Source organism: Dama dama, chromosome 23 (assembly GCF_033118175.1).
Source record: "Dama dama isolate Ldn47 chromosome 23, ASM3311817v1, whole genome shotgun sequence".
NCBI lineage: Eukaryota > Metazoa > Chordata > Mammalia > Artiodactyla > Cervidae > Dama > Dama dama.
Genome location: NC_083703.1, coordinates 34,934,573 through 34,950,136, shown reverse-complemented (window position 1 = coordinate 34,950,136; position 15,564 = coordinate 34,934,573). Strand labels below are relative to the sequence as shown.

The following is a 15,564-nucleotide window of genomic DNA, read 5'->3' as shown; positions in this document are numbered from 1 at the left end:
AGTCATGGACTGACTGAAGAAAGCCAACTTCCTGAGACCACGAAGAAGAGGAGACTGCAAACGAGATTTGTAATTGTATTTCTATGCTATGCTGTCAAGTGTAAGTCAGACTGGAGATTTAGAACCACAGAAGAACACAGCTGGAACTGATGGGGAAAAGTTACAGACAGATCTCTGCCCAGTGTAATGAGCAGTATAATGAATAAGCTGGCAACATTCTCATTCCTCCTCAAAAAGCAACTAGAATTATTTTATATCTACAAACTACAAAATCCACAGCCAGCCATCATGATCTTCAAAGACCACCTTTCAAAGTCATGTGCAGCTCCCCTTCTGCCTCCCAGACTACTGATGAGTCTGGAGAGCTCAATTTCACATGCCAGCCACTCAATTACCCATCCCTGGCCTCTGGCGTGGGTCCTGGCTTCTGAATCCAAGTTCTCACCCCCACTAACCACTTCAAGTTGCCCAGCACTGACCAGGAGGCACACTGAGATCATGTTCCGCAGAGCTGCCAAGAGTTCTTGGCATCTGATCAATGGAGCACACAATGAGTGAGTGTTCGGCAATTAATCAGGTGACAGAGAACAACGACTGACAAGCTCAGGAGCCAGAGGATGAGCCAAGGCAAGGCTGGACCGGGGACCAGCAGACTCCGCTCCACGCCTGTAAGCCTGGGGGATTCTGCTCTAGGTCACCAGTGGGATCAGACATCCTTAACCCAGATGAGTTGCAGTAATGGGAAGTTTACCCCGTGTCCTTAGACTCAGGGCTCCCTGGAAGCTGGTAACATTAGGAACCAGACTGTAGGTACTGAACACTGTGGGCACCAAGTCGTTCTTCCTCACACCCTCAGGGTTGGCCTAGAGACATCTGTTATCCTCTGACCTCATCTACGATAATTCCAAACTAGCTCATAGGTGTTTGTGAAGATTAAATGAGACCACTGTAAACAAAAAGTACAAAGCGTACATAGAAAGTATGCAGTACCTATGCGCTACCTTCATTTATATGTTAGGTGACTATAAAATGACAGCCAGCCAGCTGAATGGTAAAGCATGTTTCCAGAAACAACACTTTTAATGCTCTTCGAGCACAGAAGAACAATAAAAAGACTTTTTTGTTTGTTTGGTCTGTGTGGACTATAATATGATCAATGAAATTTCAACGTGTCCTAAAAGAATTTTCTTCCCTTTTTAAAAACTTTCCTACCAAGGCTGGCACAAGTATGTTATATAATTAGGAAGTAAAGATGCAAATTCTATTGATATGATATTGATGACACCAATTCTGAAAAATATCATCAAGCAAAAAAACTCTTCAAGGCCAACAATTATTCTGCAAAAGTCATTCAGGCCTGGGTCTGTTGTTTTAAATGTCTATATCCTTTAAGTACAATATATTTCTATTTCCCTTGATGAAATTTAAGTTTAACTAAAATCACTAAAGTTGGCAACAGCAGCAGGAGACCATTTATAAGGCCAGCAGGGCTATTTAATTTTATTAATGAAAAGTTATATAATAGTTTCAGCAAACTACAGAGCTCCTTTCTTATAGTCTTTTAATATTTATAGAAATTTAAAAGAGTTATACTGCTAGAGTTCATTTTGGAAACTGAGAATTTCAATTATCTGACAGCAATCAATTATTTCAGCTCAACTACAGACATGGCTATGTAAGAGTTATGCTCATCTTTATTCATACTCCTTCATGATAGGTCAACTATGTCTAGCACTTGACCTAGAAACTCAAGTAGCTGTGACTGAACAAAACCACCCTAAAAGGATCTCAACTCCAAACCACTGAGTCATATCACTGGTGTTTTTACTTCTAACAGATATACCAAAGAAAAGAAAAAGAGAAACGTAGTACTCTGTGAACCATGTAAGGGGCCTGCTTATGTTAACAGAAAGAGCTGTACTAAACCACTGAAGAACACACACATACCTTAAAGGAACTGAACAGCAAGTCTATAACTGAGTTCAAGGAGATGTTCACGGACACCAGGTCAATGTCCAGAAAACAAAATCTCACACCTCCCATGAACTGTAAACTGAAACCTATAGTCCCATATTTCCCTGCCATCTCTATTGCATGGAATCTGGGTTTTTCTAAAAGCAGCCATTTTGATTTTTCAAACTGTTACACAGAAAAGCTACTCCTAAACTATAATTTTCAAATAAATCATGATTTTTTGGCTTTAATTAAAACTTTTTATCTTGGAATAATTTTAGATTTACGGAACAGTTGCAAAGGTACTATAGAGTTTCCATGTTCCTTTCACCAAATTCCACCTAAAATTAACATCTTACATTACCATGGTACATTTGTCACCACTAAGAAAAGGATGTTGGTACATTACTATTGACTAAACTACAGACTTTATTTGGATTTCACCTGTTTTTTCACTAATATCTTTTTTCAGTCCTGAGATCCAAGCCAGGGCACCACTTTGCATTTAATAATTTCTTTTTAGGACTTTAAGTTTTGAAATATGCCTAACTCATTCATCGTATTAACAATGTTTTCATTATAATTATTACAGAAAATAAATCTAAGGCTCCCTGGAAAGTGTGATTTATTGGACACCAGAGAATGTTACATTAAATTCATGTAAACATGGTATTTATAATATTTTTACTGAGAAGAATAAAAGGTAAATCTCTTAAGAAAAATATACTCCTTTGCCTATTTTTGTCACGAACCAATGCAATCAAATTATTTAATGTTTCAGAAATATCTCTTCAAAAAATGCTTGGCACTTACCTATGTCCTAAGGCTCCAGTAAAAAGTCCTAAGACATGGTGAATCCTTTTCATTAGTCCTGTAATAGAATATAAATCAAATATAAATATTAAATATAATATAAATATAAAATGTTATCACAATCATATTCGGATAATCCATTTTTATCAAATATATGCAACAACTGTATTCCTTTCATCCCCAAATTTCACTCTTAATTATTGTATGGTATTTTTTTAAGGTAACAAAAGAACTAATGTGAGGAACAATTTCATAAATGTATTACATCTTTAGTTTAAAAATGAAGGCATGCAAAATTTAATACAAGTTTTAAGATGAATAGAAAATGTTCTAGAAAAAAAAGGAGTACCACAATGAATAAAACTGACTAAGAAGAATGCTTCACATTCTTTTCCATGTGCATAATGCTGTGGAAATTACTAACTGGTCACAAACAAGTGAATCACATTGAGGGCACAGCCTTGGTGAGGGGAAAACAGTAACCAGGAGTTGGGGGTTAGGAGATTTTTGAGAAGACACGTGCCTGGTAAAGCATCTATGTGTGTCATTTTGACTGAGACAGTCCCAACTTATGTCCACTGTTGCAATGTCCCATCCAATTTATTATTTGTCTTGGGTTTTCCACTTCCTGGTGATTTTCAATGACAGCATTATAGTAAGCCAGAACATTTACTTCCAGGCTCTGCCCTGATCTCATTGAGCGGTGTGAGATGCCTGAGCTGTTAACCTAGTTGTCAATTTAGCCTGTGGTTAAATGTGAAGACCCTGAGCAGTAACCCATCGCTGGATGGGCTGTAACTGACATCTCATTCACAAAGTCAGCATCTGAACCATGAGAAGAAAAGGGAAGTGCACTTGGACAGCAGTAGCCAAGGGATAGCTCAATCCTTCCTTCAGTCTTGGGTGGAGGTGGGAGAAACAGTCAATGTTGCTGCCCCAGCTGTAACTAAGCTTGACGGTATTAATTTAAGAATAGCAGATGGAAAAAATGTTTTATATACAATATTGATCTACAAAGCATGACTCTTCATTTAGATCAAATGACTGGTCTTGAGATAATCCTGCTTAGATCTGATTACAAAGTATCTTGTTTACAAAGTTAAGTGACAAGTATTATTCTCTTGGCTCTAATAGAGAAGAAATTCACAGTTAAATGATGCCAGCTTTCTATCCGTTGTCAGGAGATATTAATACATCAAATAGAAGAAACCAGTTAATTCCAAAGATGGTTTGACTGTTTTCATCCAATTTATGGAATCAACATAGAGCTTTTATAAGTTTATTCTGCACTATGTAGTACACCTGACACTGTATAGCTAATTCAGTTTAGTTAAGAAGTTCAAAAACAAAGATAAAACTATAGTTAGTTCTCATTTGTCACAGCAATTAAGTTCTACAAAGTCATCATGAACACCAAATTAGCAAACACCAAACTACTGCTCTTAGAGGAAACACAGAGTTAGGTTTCTGTGAGCCTCTGGCTACAACAGCTTTATCAACTGATCAACAAAACCTTGTGTTTTACATGTTTCTGTATAAAGACACTATATTTAATATATATTATTGATTCATTAACATTGAACTCACAGTCCATAGCACTAATTCGTGCCTGAATAAAGCTTATTTAAGACATGTATTTCCTCTGTAAAATACATCACATCGTAGCCTTCTTGCACTTAGGAACACTATATATAGCACTTCAACATATGCCTTGGAGCTACTGTAAACAGTGAAATCACCAAAAAAATAAAAGAAAAAAGTGGCACCCTGAAAGGTGTATACTGTGAGAGTGTGAGAGCTGAAAAAAAGCCTTGCTTTACCTCAGCTGGGAACAAGTAGGTTGAGCAACTCAAATTTTCTGTTACTATGGCCCTAAATAACTAGAAAAGGGCCAAGAATACGGCTTTGAGGTTTTTAATTAATTTTTTTGTGAGTAGGGAGAATTCACAAAATGGAATTTGTAAATAATGAGGAGACATTATATTTGACTTTACAGTGATAACACAAACTTTAGTTGAGCACAGTATCACAGAGTAAAAATCAATGTTCTTATTAATTTATAAAGCACAGAAAAGAAATTAGCTTGAACATGGTTGTGATTAACACCTAATTCACAACCATACCATGTAAATAGCAATATATGATGTTTAAGTAGATGCAAACACATCCCGCAATTATATTCACCAAAGATGGACAGTCTACCAAACAACACTGACAAATATTTATACACACACACACACACACAGAGTTAAAGAAAGTGAACCAGAATATTTTTTGACAAATATGATGTTGAATAGAAACTACTCCAATGTGGCAGTACATATTTTCTCTTTTTGCTATCAGTTCAGTTGCTTAGTCAGGTCTGATTCTTTGTGACCCCAGGGACTACATCACGCCAGGCTTCCTTGTCCATCACCAACTCCCAGATTTTGCTATATATCTTAGAAATCTTTAAGGTTTTTAAGACTCAGTAAAATCATCAATAGCGTGGAATTTTTTTCAGTTGAGCACTTTAAATATTGGCTTCATAATAAACATATGGACGAGAGGGAAAGGGGGGTGGAGTGAATTGGGAAATCAGGATTGATGTTTATATACACTACTATGTATAAAATAATTAATGAGAACCTGCTGCATGGCACAGGGAACTCCACTTAGTGCTCTGTGGTGACCTAAGGGGGAAGGAAATCCAAAAGAGAGGGGATGTATGTACATGTGTGGCTGGTTTACTTTGCTGTACAGTAGAAACTAACAATACAGAAAAGCATCTATACTCCAATAAAAATTTTAAAAATAAATATTGGCTTCATTTTGTTCAGTTAGTTGGAAATCTTTAATTCAGATTTAATCTACACAGAGAACCAGGGCTTTTTACTTAGATAAGTTTATATTTTGTACCAGGATAAAATGGATTTCGAAATGCTGACAATCTATTAACAGCAACATCTAAATTTGGTAAAATGTTCAAAAAAGATTTCTAAATAGATACAACTTATCTGACAAGTTTTCTCTTGTAAAAATTTCATTGAATAAAGGTACTCTAAATAGAGTAAAAAGAGACCGTGCCTATGAAAATATATGGGCTACAATATTTTCATGTTAAACTATTTTAAAAAATCAAAATTTACAATGACCTCAATAAAGTAGAATTTGCTTTGAACTTACCAGGTACCTTAGTACCTACACAGATGTTATACTCTCAAATTAAAAAATTTATGATTTACAGCAAGTAATAACTATTGAAAAAAATAAACAATTTCAAGTTTAGTAATCAAAAAAGAAACTGTGAAGACTACAATTTTAGGAAACAAAAATAATACAACCATGTTTCAAAACTACATTTCTTTCAGAAAAATACAGAGACCCAGGACTACAAACAAATTACGATGAAGAAACTAAATAATGTATATGAACTTTTACTGAGAATTCTATTTATGTTCTTTTTAAAGTTGAAAAAAATCAACATGAAACAGTTTTGTTTTGCTTGATATTTATCCTGATGATTTGGGTTTTTTATACTAACATGGAAATATGTTAATATTTTTCAGAAATAAATTTAAAAATAACTTCTTAATGGGACTCAAATAAAAATAAAAATAATCTGTCAATCAACAAATAAAATCATATTATTTCATTATTTTTTAGTACTTATTTTCAAAAAAAGAATCTTCAGTTTGGGTAATGGATGGTTAACCCAACTTCGGTGGTTAACTTTACGTGCCAACTTGGCTAGACTATAATGCCCAGCTGTCTGATCTAACACTAGTCTACAATGCTGCAGTGAAGGTCCTTGTGGATGTGATTAAAAATTACAGTCAGCTAACTTCAAACAGATTATTCTCCATAACGTGGGGGACCTCATCCATACAGTTTAAGGCCTTAACAGCAAAGACTGAACTTTCCCAAGGAAGAAGCAATTAATTCTGTCTCAAGACTGCAACAAAGAAACCTTGCCTGAGTTTCCAGTCTGCTGAACTACCCTGCAAATTTTGACTCAAGGTTACATCATCAACTTTTACCTAAAATGTCTGCCTGTTGGCCTACTCTACAAGTATCACACATGCTAGCTCCAACAATCACATGAGCCAGTTCCTTAACATAAAATCTCTTTCTCCCTATCCTTCTTTCTTTATATTTATTTGGCTGTGCTGGGTCTTAGATGCAGAATGTGAGGTCTTTCAGTGGCAGCATGCAAACTCCAGTTGTGGCATATGGGCTCTTCCTGGACCAGTGATCAAACCTGTGTTACCTGCATTGGCAGGTGAATTCTTAACCACCGAACCACCAGGGAAGTCCTTTCTTTCTCTTTTCCTTTCTATTGTGTATCTATCTACCTATCTACCTATCTATCGTCTGTCTGTCTATCAGTCTATCTACCTATCATCTATCTATCTATGCACTTACAAAAGCTATGATAGCATAGATAGCTATATCTCCTGCTACTTGTATTTCTCTGCACAACCTAATACACTAGGTAAGAGACCATTAGAAGTATCAAGCACCTCCACCCCATGGAAGCTGCTCCCTGATAAAAGTAGAAAATGAATCAGTTTCATCTCAGGAAGCATGCAGTCAAATCACTAACAGTATCTTTAAAGAAGAATAAAACCTCAGATTTTACGGCCACATCTTTCTATACCAGAATGATACCAGATAAGATAACCCAACAATCCAGGTTTTAAGGAACAAGGTTATGTCTTCCTTCTCTTTTTTATCACCATTCTAACAGGAAGTCTGATTAAGAGAAAGTGTTCTAAAGTGCTGCTTGGCAAACATTTCATTTTGCTAGACAAACAATGTCTCAGAAGACATTGTGAGTCCTAACTGCTATAAAGATAGCGAGAGAACATAAAAAATATGTTTTTGAATGTTTTCAATAATCATGTTTTCAGTAGTATTACTGTTGTCATTCTGAGATTGCTGTATGTGTAATATGGGATAAAAATGAATGAATAATTATCGAATTTTCTAATTCTATAATCACTTGAGTCTTTCAAAACCAGGATTCTTGGCACAGATAAAAGGAGATATAAAAGGAAGATTCAAATGCACTGTAGTCTAGAGTTTTAATTGGAAGCATCAATATGAACATGTGAGGTATTTTATTGTATCTTAAATATGTGCATATATTTCTGAGCCCTGATGACAGAAAAGGCCTACAAAGACCAAACCAGCATCACTGAGCATTCCTTAGAGACCAGAGCTTCTTAGAGAAATGGCTAATTCTGGGACTCAGAAGCCAATTTCAAAAGGCTCCCACTGGCCAAAGATGGAATAATTTGAGCTTCATTAATGACAATAATTGAAATGGATTAAAACTCATCAAATATGTTTAATTTAAGAATTCATGATTTTTCTAAAAATTTGGTCACCTTCAAGAAATGATAGAGAACCAATTAATTATCTTAAAAACAATTAAGTCAAAGAAAAACCTCAAGAATTTGTCCTGCCTTTCCTTTATGAACTGTAATACCTAAACTTTTTCAACTAGGATAGCATTCGCAACACACACATCTAATGGTAATGAGTAAAAGTCTAACTGGCTAGGAGGGTATAAGCACAGCTTTAAAACAACAAGTGGTTTATATTAACCAAGGGGTGACCCTTAAGTAGTGAAGGTAAAAGAAAAAAACAAGAAAATAAATTTGAGTACAGGCATCCAATGCTGTCCACTGAGGGAAACACCTTCACACTGCCAGTTCAGCCAGGTCACTAAAAAATACATAAATAACTAAACAAACAACATTAACGCCCAGCTCCAAGGTGGTAAGTCTACAGAGTTGCTATATGTTATTTAAATTTTCCAGTTTTCAACAAATATGGCAAAATGTGCAAAGAAACAGAAAACCCATTTGCAGGAAAAAAGATAGGCAATATAAATTGATTTTAAAGGGGCTAGATGTTAGACTTAACAGATACAGACTTCAAATCATCTATTATAAATAAATTGGGCTTCCCTGATAACTCAGTTGGTAAAGAATCCGCCTGCAATGCAGGAGATCCCATTCGATTCCTGGGTTGGAAAGATGTGCTGGAAAAGGGATAAGATACCCACTCCAGTACTCTTGGGCTTCCCTTGTGGTTCAGCTGGTAAAGAATCTGCCTGCAATGCAGGAGACCTGAGTTCGATCCCTGGGTTGGAAAGACCCCCCTGGAAAAGGGAAAGGCTACCCATTCCAGTATTCTGGCCTAGAAAATTTCATGGACTGTATAGTCCATGGGGTCGCAAAGAGTAGGACACCACTGAGCGACTTTCACTTTCACATAGAACTAAAGGAAATCATGTAAAAGGAATTAAAGGAAAGTACAATGAATATCAATAAAGATATAAGAATGATAAAAGAGAGCCAAATAGAAAATCTGAAATTGTACAATAACTGAAGAAGTACAATAACTGCAGTGGAAAATTCACTATAGGAGCTCAACAACATATATGAGTCAATAGATATTGTACAATTTGAAGGATGGGGAGAAAAAAATGAAAAGAGTGAACAGGCCACCACAGAAAAAGAGAAAGGGGCAGAAAAAAGATTTAAATAAAGGCTGAAATCATCATTAGTAATCTATACATTAAGAAGTTCAACAAACTCCAAACCAGATAAATATAAAGAGATCTACATGCAGACAAAATATAACCAAAGTGTTAAGAAAAAGAAAAAAATCTTGAAATTAGCAAGAGAAAAATGACTCATCACATAAAAGGAATACCAATAAGACTAACAGCTGACTGACTTATCATCAGAAGCAGAAGAAACTAGAAGGCAGTAGGACTGAATATTCAAAGTGCTGAATATAAAAAACTGTGAATTAAGATCTTATGTCTAACAAAACTATCTCTCATCTATGAAGGTGAAATCAACACATTCCCAGAAAAACAAAAACTGAGAGAATGTGTTGCTAGAAGATCTACTTTATAAGAAATACTGGAGAATTCTTCAGGCTGAAAGCAAATGACACCAAATGGTAATTTGAATCCACACAAAAAACAAGACTGCCAATAAAGGTAATTATGTAAAACCTATAATTATATATTTCCTCCCCTTCTCTTAACTGATTTAAAGAGCAACTCAATAAAACAATAAGCATACAATAATATTGTTGGGCTAATAAGACATAAAGTTTTATATATTTGATAAAAAAAAAAAAAGAAGCAGCAGATGAGAGCAAAGCTGCATTACAAAAGGAAATAACACCAGATGGTAACTTAAATCCACAGAATACATGAAGCAATGAAAAATAGAAAAATTACTGACTCAATAAATATGTACATACTCTCCTTCTCTTAGCTGCTTTAAAAGACTTAAGTTTTTTTTAAAGATTTACATAAAGAAAAAATTATAACAATATATTGTTGGGTTTCTACAATATACAGACATAATATGAATAACAAGAGTAGCAAAAAAGGGGGGAAGAAACAGAGCTATATAGAAGTTTATTTTGCTGAAACTAGGTAAATATCAGAAGGAGATTCTTTTAAGATCTGTATAGAAAGTCCTAGAGCAAACACTAATGAAATAATTCAAAATGTATACTTTTAAAATTATTAAAGGAGCTAAGATACCACACTGGAAGAGATTCACTTATTGAAAAAAAAAAGAACAAAGAAAGGAATAAGACCTATGGAAAACAAAAAGCAAAATGGCAGGTTTAAATCAAACCATATCAATAATATTAAATGTGAATAGGTTAAACAATCCAACCAAAAGTTGGAGATTATCTGATTGTATTTTTAAAAACTGTACCATATGTTGTTTATAGGAGACACATTTTAGGTTTGATGAAAGTAAAAAGATACATGAAAGTGAAAGTGAAGTCGCTCAGTCGTGTCCAGCTCTTTGCTGACCCCTTGGACTATAGCCCACTAGACTCCTCCGTCCATGGGATTCTCCAGGCAAGAATACTGGAGTGGGTTGCCATTTCCTTCTCCAGGGGATCTTCCTGAACCAGGGATCGAACCCTGGTCACCCGCATTGCAGGCAGACGCTTTAACCTCTGAGCCACCAGGGAAGCAACCATAAGAGAATCAGACAAAACAGACTAAAACCACAACAACGAAGAAGAACTGAAAGAATAAATAAACAATTCAAAAATTATAATGAGAGATTTCTTTATCCCATTTCAATACTAGATAGAACAACCAGGAAGAAAATCAATAGAGAAATAGAAGATTGGAATAAAACTATAAGCCAACTAGACCTGCCAGACATCTGTCCACTTCATCCAACAACACAATATACATTCCTCTCATGTCCATTAAACATTCTCTAAAACAGACCATACTCTAGACCATGAACAACCCTCATAATTTAAAGTGATTAAAATCATGGCAAGAATGTTCTATGACCACGATGGCATGCGTATCAGAAATCAGTAACAGAAGGAAATTCTGGAAATTCACAAATGCATGAAAATAAAACAATATACTGGTAAATAACCAATGAAACAAAGAAGAAATCATAAAGGAAATTAGAAAATACCTTGAGACAAATGAAAGCTAAAATACAACATACCAAAATTCATGGGGTGTTGAAAGCAACGCTTAGAGAAATTTTATAGCTGTAAATGTCAATATTAGAAAAGAAGAATGATCTTATTAAATCAATAACCTATCTTCCATCTTAAGAGCCAAGGAAAAAACAACCTAAACCTAAGCAAGCAGGAGGAAGGATATAATATAGATTAAAGTGGTGGACTGCTGTCTATAGGGTCACACAGAGTCGGACACGACTGAAGCGACTTAGCATGCATGCATGCACTGGAGAAGGAAACGGCAACCCACTCCAGTGTTCTTGCCTGGAGAATCCCAGGGATGGAGGAGCCTGGTGGGCTGCCATCTATGGGGTCGCACAGAGTTGGACACAACTGAAGTGACTTAGCAGCAGCAGCAGCAGCAAAGTGCCAATGGATGAAATAGACTAGAAAAACAAGATAGAAAATCAATGAAAATGGAAGTTGTCTCTTTGAAAAGATCCCCCAAATTAACACCCTTTAGTTATGAAAGTGTTAGTTGTTTAGTCATTTCTGACTCTTTGTGATCCCGTGGACTATGGCCAACCAGGATCCTCTATCCATGGAATTCTCCAGGCAAGAATACTGGAGTGGGAAGCCATCCCCTTCTCCAGGGGATCTTCATAACCCAGAGATCAAACCTGGGTCTCCCACATTTAGTTACAGTGACCAAGAAAAAAATGGCAGAACACACAAATTACCAGAATCAGAAATGAACAAAAAGACATTACTATTAGCCATACAGAAATAAAACGTATCACATAGGAATACTATGAACAACTGTAAACCAACAAATTGGATAATTTAGAAGGAAAGAACAAATTTCTAGAAAAACACAAACAACTAAAACTAACTGAAGGAAAAACAGAATCTCTGAATAAACTTATAACAAGTAAAGAGACTGAGTTGGTGATTAAAAACACTTCCAACTCAGAAGGCTTCACTGGTGAATTCTGCCAAACATCTAAATGAGAATTAATACCAATCATTGATAAATTCTTCCAAAAAAAAAAAAAAAGAGGAGATAATACTTCTATGAGGCCAGCAGTACTCTGATACCAAAACTAGAAAAAGATATCATACAATAACTACCAATATTCTCTATGGCTACAGAGGCAAAAATCTTCAACAAAATATTAGCAAACTAAAATCCAGCAATATAAAGAAGCATTATAGAAGACAACCAAGTGGGATTTACCCTAAGAATGCAAGGCTAGTTCAACAAACACAAAAAAATCACTCCATCAACCATACAAATAAAAATTAAAAACCACATGATCATATCAACACACAGAAAGAGTATTTTCCAAAATCCAATACCCTCTTGTCATAAAAAGCATTCAACAAACCAGAAATAGAAAAACACTGAATGAATCCCTCCTAAAACTAGGAATAAGAAAATAAAGTCCTATTTCTTACCATTTCTACTCAACATTTCACTGCAGGTTCTAACCAATGCAATTAGGTAAGAAAAAACAAACAAACAAAAAAAAAAAAACTCAGCACCCAGAGTTGGAAAAGAATAACTATCTCTATTCGTAGAAAAAGCTGGCTTACAACTCAACATTCAAAAAACTAAGATCATGGCATCCAGTCCCATCTCTTCATGACAAATAGATGGGGAAACAAGGGAAACAGTGAGAAAGTTTATTTTCTTGAGCTCCAAAATCACTGCAGATGGTGACTGCAGCCATAAAATTAAAAGATGCTTGCTCCTTGGAAGAAAAGCTATGACCAACCTAGACAGCATATTAAAAAGCATAGACATTACTTTGCCAACAAAGGTCTGTCTAGTCAAAGCTATGGTTTTTCCAGTAGTCATATACGGATGTAAGAGTTGGACTATAAAGAAAGCTGAGTGCCAAAGAATTGATGCTTTTGAACTGTAGTGTTGGAGAAGACTCTTGAGAGTCCCTTGGACTGCAAGGAGATCAAACCATTCAATCCTAAAGGAAATCAGTCCTGAATATTCATTGGAAGGCCTAAAGCTGAAGCTGAAACTCCAATGCTTTGGCCACCTGATGCAAAGAACTGATTCACTGGAAAAAACTCTGATGCTGGGAAAGACTGAAGGTGCGAGAAGAAGGGGATGACAGAGGATGAGATGGTTGGATGGCATCACTGAATCGATGGACATAAGTTTGAGCAAGCTCTGGGAGTTGGTGAAGGCCAGAGAAGTCTGGCGTGCTGTAGTCCATTGGGTCGCAAAGAGTCAGACACAACTGAGTGACTAAACAACAATTCAGAGATAACATGATTTCGTAGAAAATTCTAAGGAATCTACTATAAAAAATTAAACACAAGTAACCAGGTTCAGCAAGGTTGCAGGATCCAAGAATAAAATACAAATTCAATCTATTTGCATACAACATTAATGACCAAATCAAAAGTGAAAGAATGAAATTAAGAAAACAGCTGCATTTACAATCACACCAAAAAGAATAAAGTACTCAGAAGGCATATATTTAACAAAAATAGTATAAGACTCACTCAACTGGAAACTACAAATCATTTCAGGGAAATTATAGACAAAACATGCTATATTCATGGGTTATTAAGAATTAATATTGTTTGGATGTCAATACTCCCAATTCATTTATATATTCAGCACAATTACTACTATGATCCAAGCTGCCTTTTTCTGCAGCTATTTAAGAAAAAACTGATCCAAAAACCAATTCAGATATGCAAAGAACTCAGAATAGCCAAACAAGCTTAAAAAAAGAACAGAGTTGGAAGATTCACATATCCCAGTTTGAAAACTTACTATATAGTTGCAGTGATCAATACAGTATGGTACTGACACAAGGACAAATATATAAAACAATGGAAGAGAATTAAGAATTCAGAAATAAACTCCTATATTTATAATCTATTTTGACAAACTGTGCCATCCAAAACAATTAAATGGCAAAGTACAGTCTCTTCAACAAATGATGTAGGGAAGACTGAGTATCCATATGCAAAAAATAATAACAATGTTGAACATTTTCTTGCATAAAAATTAATTAGAAATAAGTCTGAGAGTTCAAATTAAGTGCTAAAACTACAAAACTCTGAGAAGACAAAAGAGCAGTAATTCTTTACGGTCTTGGGTTAGGCAATGGTTTGTTAAATATGATAACATAAGTACAAGTGACAAAAAAAATAGATTAATTGGGACACATCTAAATTAAAATCTTTTGTGCTGCAAATGATACTATAAAGAAAGTGGGGGAAAAAACACAGACAGGAGTAAACAATCATAAATCACATACCTGAAGAGGGACTTGTATCAGTTATAATGAACTTGTAAATCTTTAATAAAAAGGTAAACAATTATATAATCAAAATTATTTTCCTAATTTAAAATTTTTAAATTAACAAAGGATTGGAATAGGCACTTCTCCAAAGAAGATTTACAAATGGCTAACAAACACATGAGAAGATGTTCAATGTCATTTGTCACTAGGGAAATACAAATGAAAACCATAATACATTTATGGTCAATTAAATATTCAATTTCTAAAACTTCAGTTCAGTCACTCAGTCATGTCTGACTCTTTGCAACCTCGTGAACTGCAGCACGCCAGGCCTCCCTGTCCATCACCAACTCCTGGAGTCCACCCAAACCAATGTCCATTGAGTCAGTGATGCCACCCAACCATCTCATCCTCTCTCGTCCCCTTCTCCTCCCGCCTTCGATCTTTTCCAACATCAGGGTCTTTTCAAATGAGTCAGCTCTTCAAATCTGGTGGCCAAAGTATTGCAGTTTCAGCTTCAATATCAGGCCTTCTAATGAACACCCAGGACTGATCTCCTTTAGGATGGAGTGGTTGGATCTCCTTGTAGTCCAAGGGACTCTCAAGAGTCTTCTCCAACACCACAGTTCAAAAGCATCAATTCTTCTGCGCTCAGTTTTCTTTATAGTCCAACTCTCACATCCATACATGACCACTGGAAAAACCATAGCCTTGACTAGACGGACCTTTGTTGGCAAAGTAATGTCTCTGCTTTGTAATATGCTGTCTAGGTTGGTCATAACTTTCCTTGCAAGGAGTAAGTGTCTTTTAATTTCATGGCTGCAATCACCATCTGCAGTGATTTTGGAGCACAGAAAAATAAAGTCAGCCACTGTTCCCCTAATTATTTGCCATGAAGTGGTGGGACCAGATGCCATGATCTTAGTTTTCTGAATGTTGAGCTTTAAGCCAACTTTTTCACTCTCCTCTTTCACTTTCATCAAGAGGCTCTTTAGTTCTTCTTCACTTTCTGCCATAAGGGTGGTGTAATCTAAAACTTAGAAACAAA

The 15,564-nt window shown here is 35.6% G+C and overlaps 1 protein-coding gene across 7 annotated transcripts in view; it reads right to left on the bottom strand.

Annotated features, from left to right (window-relative positions):
- ZNF438 (zinc finger protein 438) overlaps positions 1–15,564 on the bottom strand; it is a 184,512-nt gene that overhangs the window by 124,177 nt on the left and 44,771 nt on the right. For 6 of the 7 annotated variants that reach the window (XM_061126348.1, XM_061126341.1, XM_061126342.1 and 3 more), the window contains one exon: positions 2,767–2,824. The gene's annotated coding sequence lies outside the window, so the exon portion shown is untranslated. Of the gene's footprint in view, positions 1–2,766; positions 2,825–3,134; positions 3,154–15,564 lie in introns of those variants that run through there. The other variant, XM_061126347.1, reaches the window with a different exon arrangement.